Consider the following 5,528-nt stretch of genomic DNA (forward strand, 5'->3'; position numbering starts at 1 on the left):
CTCCTCCCCAAGCTGCCAAGGAGGAAAGATGTTATTCACATGATTCTTCTCTACGGATACAATAGTTTGGTATTTTACTTTGGTAAAAAAAAAAAAACAACAACATAAAATTCAATGTTTTCATGCTGTTAATTTTTTGGGTGATGCAGTATCAAATATGTATATTTTTTAAGATGTACTGATTAGTTGATAAACTCATTAATATATATATTTATTATAAAAATATATATAATAATGTGAATAAAACTTATTTTAAAAAGGTTCTGACATATTTGTGTCACAGCTAAGGGAGGGTCAGTGCCACCCCAAGGCCTCCTTTAGACACCCTGCTGTGCATTACCCACACTCCACCATTGCTGTAGAGTGATCCAAATGTAATAAAATCACAATGTTGTAGATACAACTTAATGATTTTAGCATTACAAGGATCATTCCTCCTTACAAAACAGTTAGAGCTTGCATCAAATCATATTACTGCCTTTCAAATGAATTAAAAACCGGGATATGGACCCAGCCATCCAAAAAACATGGCCCTTCTTTTTTAACCATTTTGCTGTTGTCTAACTTGTGCCCTTTGGGTCACTGCCTCTCTTTGCAAGATAACGTGGAGGTTCAGTGGTTGCACTGCTGGTTTTACAGGAAAAGTGTCCCAGGTCATGGTCTGCACTTGTTAGGTTGAGTTAGGCAGGCATAGTTCCTCCTGTGGGCGGAGCCTCGTCTTCCCGCTCTTAGGCCACCACACCTGTTGCTCACCTGCCGCCTCATTTAACTGAATTTTTTGAACCAGCCCCTGGATCGAGCCTCTGCCTGGATAGTCTGTGTGGTAATTGGACTCCTCAAGTGTTCCTGACATTAATGTCTTTGTTTCCTTGCAATCCAGAGCTCTCTGTGTGGCTGAGGAGTGGCCTTCTCGCTGGATCTACTCTCTTGCTGAAGCCAAGCTGGTTCATTCCGTCTGAAATCTCCCATTAGTTCACTCCCTGCCTTCATCCACCTACCTGCCCACCCTCCTGTCTCCTCCAACACCACCCTCAAGCAAACTAGTGCCGCTCACAGGAGTCTAAGCTTATTTTAGATTGCTAACAATCTAAAATAAGCTTTTCCTTACACATCTAATCTTTAACCTTTAAAAGGATCGGAAATTGTCACAACAGGTTACGATGGGGGAGATCTTAAAGGCGTGGTAGAATTGCTATGACTGCTTTTAATGTTGCTCTTTTAGTGATATGTTATTGCACATGACGCACATGTTAGTGTTCACTTATCTGTACTGAATATCAGTTGTGTTTTCTTATTATTGTATGTTGCAACATCTGCTGCCCTTTAGACCAGGTGTCTCTTGAAAAATACATTTTAATGTCAAGGAAGCTTTGATGTGGACAAATGAAGGATAATTATCCCAAAAGCAAATTTAAAAAGATGAGATTGGAAGTGCTTTGTAAAAAGAAATCACTGAATGCACAGATCTCAGCCTTAGAAGGAGAAAGTGCCAGAGTCTGGCAGACAGTGTTGCAAAATCTGTGTCCCCTTTGGTGCTTGTCTAAAAAGTCAAAACCGGAATCTTAATCCTGAATTTTCTGTCTTGGCTTTTTCATCTGATTTCACAAGAAATGTTGAGGCAGTCCTAAAATAACGCTTGTGCATTTGGACACAAAATTTAGCCCAGACTGGGAACCTCTCACCCAATGGCAGACAGGCTGGCTGATGGGGATAGGCTCACTAACCCCGAATTGTATAAGTGATGGACATTAAATGTAATTTCTTCCATTAAACTTTACCATCAGAAAGTGAAAGCATAAAGCGAATAAGAATGCAATTTGCAGAAATAATAAAGTGCAGTAATAAAGTTTTAAAAGGTTCAAGGTAGAATCTAGTGTTTTGCGCTATTATAAAATGTCACGCCTCTTTAAGTGAATTTCTTACTCTAGAAGCACAAACTAAAAGGAAAAAGCAGCACAAAAATGATGCTCCCTCCACCATGCTCTCCTCACAAATGTGGTTTGGTCTCTTTTTGTCCTCTTTTTCAGAGAGATTAGCAGCAGACAGTAGGATTTGTAGACAGGTGCTGTTATTAGGACTGTTGAACACTCACTTTCTGTATTTTCTGTAGTCTTTTCCACTTTTGCAGGGACTCTTCGATGGTCCTGTGAAAGTTTTTGCAATCCACATATGATCCACACCAGCCATTCTTTCTAGAAAAGAGTAAACTTTGTCAGTAAACAGACTTGAGCTTTTTTTTTTTTTAAAGTGGGATGATCTCTACAAACCAGTTTTTTGAATTATTGGATCACTGGACTCTCAGTAGCTTATGGAGGAGCTGTTTTTTCGGAATTCAGATACCTTTCCATGCATCAAAATTCTGTGAAATTCCAGTAATCCCAAATGCTTCACAAACATTTTGTCCCCGTTGGACACTGATTTAATGTCACAATATTGTGGCAATCCCTTTTGGCCTTGAATGATTAGCTGAGCGCAGCTATGAAGAGGATGAAAAGTGGAAAGGTTTTTGGTGCAGGTGACATACCTGTGGAGGGATGAAGATTTGTAGGAGAGAGATCAGTGGACTTTCTAACCAGACTGTTTAAGACAATCCTGGAGAGTTAGGATGACTGAAGAATGGAGAAGAAGTGTACTGACTGATGTGCAGAGCTGTAGTAACTAAAGAGGGTTAGAGGGAAGTTGCTTAACCAAATCATGAAGCTGTGGGGAAGAGCTGTTGAAGCTAGGCTCAGAACAAAGGTGACAATCAGTGAATAGCAGTATGACTTCATACTAAAAAAGAAAGAGTGTACAGATGTGATGTTTGCTTTGAGTTTGATGGAGAAGTATAAGAAAGCAGAAGGAGCTGTGCTATATCTTTGTAGATGAAAGAAAGAGTATGATAGGGTACCAAGACAGGAAGTCAGGAGTGGCAGAGGAGTATGAGGACGGTGAGACAGTATGGAGGTGTGTGACAGGAGTGACAGATGGGTTCAAGGTGCTGCTGGTGGGATTATATCAGGGATCTGCTCTGACCCCCTTCTTGTTTGCAGCGGTGATGGGCATGCTGACAGTTAACGTCAGGCAGGATTCTCTGTGGACTATGATATTTGTAGATTGTGATCTATAGTGAGATTAGGGGGCAGGTGGAAGAGAGGTTGCAGAGGCGGAGTTATGCACTGAAGACAGAATACATGTGTGTGAATGACACGGAGACCGATGGAAAGGTGAACATGTAAGGAGCAGAGATCTTTAAGGTAGATTTAAATCCCTGGGGTCAACCATCCAAGGCAATGAACAGCAAACAGGAGAGGTAAGGAAGAAAGCATAGGTAGGATGTAGTAAGTGAAGCAAACTCAGAAAAGAATGAATACCTGTATGTCATCTCTGTTGAAGTGCAGACAAAATGTTTGTATGCAATGACAACTGTTCACTGTCACTAGGTGGCACTTGTGTTTCACTGGTAGTTTCCCTGTGGTTCCCTGATATTCTGGTCTTACGAATGGTTTACAGTCTGACTTAACTGGAGTGGATAATCATTACTAATATCAGTAACAGCTCTGTTCTCATAAAGTGTTAAGCTGAAACTGGCACGCCCGAGTAAAATCCAGAAATTGATTGTTAAACGTCTGAATTGCCACCATAAAAAGGCTGATCTGGCAGTAAAAGAACACCCTCTGAGTCACCCTCTTACTGCCAACCGGCACTTTCCTGGTTTGTAGGAAGTAACTGTGGCTCACTTGTAATAACAGAAACACACAGATTTGAACAAACAGTGAAAAAACATCACAATGCAGAAAGACCTCAGCAATGAGGAGTGAAACATGGATTGGAAAACAGACTTTGTCCTCGGCTTCAACTAGTATTACAAGGCTGTTTCAAGTTTATTAATAACACCTGGTTTGGCTTGAATTATGGTAGTATTAGCAAATATTGTATGGCCATCATGAAATTTCATGATTAAAAATGAGCAGCTTGTTGTGAAATGTCAAAATCCATTACACCAGTAGGATTTAACAAGCTTCACGTGTGTTTTCTACTTGACAACTGAACATTATTCAGTTTCAGGAAACTTAAAAAGGGCATCTGACAAGGGTGTGGCTGAAACTCAACACAAACTTGACCTCTTTTCCCCTCAGGAGACCCTGAATAGTACATGAAAAAATACTTTGATGTGAAGGGACTCATCCTCTTATTGTTGGCTACAAAGTAGGGCAATGTTTGTTTTTCTTCTTCTTCATGTGTTTGACACATATCAACCAGGACTGGCACACTTTTCAGGGACTCCAAAACATCAAGGGGCCCTTCAAGCTAGATGTCTGCCTTTGCATCTCCCACATTTTTCAAAATAATATTTTTATTTGCTAATCCTGTAGTGAACATGTTTAAATTAACCCTCATTCACCATTTACCTTACAATTTCTATGTTTGAATTGCCACTCTACTGCCATGTGAACTATGTGCCACCAATAACAGCACAATACACTTGTTTGTTGTTGTAATGTTTAATTACTTCCTGTTAAAACATCGGTGCCCCAGCATTTATCTTCTTCTCAGTCTTGCCATCTTAATACAGAATCAGCTGGCTTCGCTCAGCATTTCAATGTATTTACTGTGAGCAGATCAATGTAAATATCGATAGCAATCCTGGTATTGGTATCAGATTGATACTAGTGCGATAGGATCGATACTGTCAAGAATCGGCTGTGCACAGCAGGCAGGAAAGGACCCAAACGCAGACTCGCAGATGGAATGTGAACTCAAAACAAACCTTTATTTGCTTAAAGGAAAGTAATACAAAACTATACTGGGAAATTATATGAACTGAACACACAGAGAGGCACACAGGGAAACACACAACCATTAGGGAAAGCGTGGAGACGCTGACAAAAATAATTTGCTGTATTGCACACCAATACCATGTGCACCAGTATTTCTACCACCTGTCTGTATCTTTGAGAGAAAAAAATGCACACAATGAAACTCAGTGATGAAATGTTTGTACTTTGGAGCAAGCAAGCCCATTTTATCACAATATTAAAGGAGCTGGAGTATTGGACTTAATGTGACGTATAGGTTTCTATATGTTTGCGTTTAAGAGGGAAGCTGGAAGAGGGAAGCTGGAAAAATGGGCCTGAGCCCTCAAAATCCCCTAACAGTATAAAAAATTGGATTATAGAATACTATATGTGCTTATGTTCAGTATATTTTTACAACTTTAACTAATTATAACTACACAAATGCTTGCCCATTTAATTCCAGAGAGAATTGTTGCAGTCTTTAATACAACATGACAAAGAAACAAAAACAACAAAAACACAGAAAAAGAAAAGGTGAATGTTTGGGCCTATAGTTCATTTCAGTCATTGGTTATTTCAAAGAAAACTCCTACTGGAACCCCTTCACCGCTGAGTTATGCACTTTTCCCGTGTTTTTTCGTTCTGTGAATGGATTTCAGTAAAATGACCCTCAGGTGAGGCTGAGGCTCCGCCCCCAGCAGAGCGAACGCTCTGATTGGCTGGTTCGAACAGCGCTGCCCACAAACATCC

This window comes from Pelmatolapia mariae, linkage group LG17 (genome assembly GCF_036321145.2).
Source record: "Pelmatolapia mariae isolate MD_Pm_ZW linkage group LG17, Pm_UMD_F_2, whole genome shotgun sequence".
Taxonomy (NCBI): domain Eukaryota; kingdom Metazoa; phylum Chordata; class Actinopteri; order Cichliformes; family Cichlidae; genus Pelmatolapia; species Pelmatolapia mariae.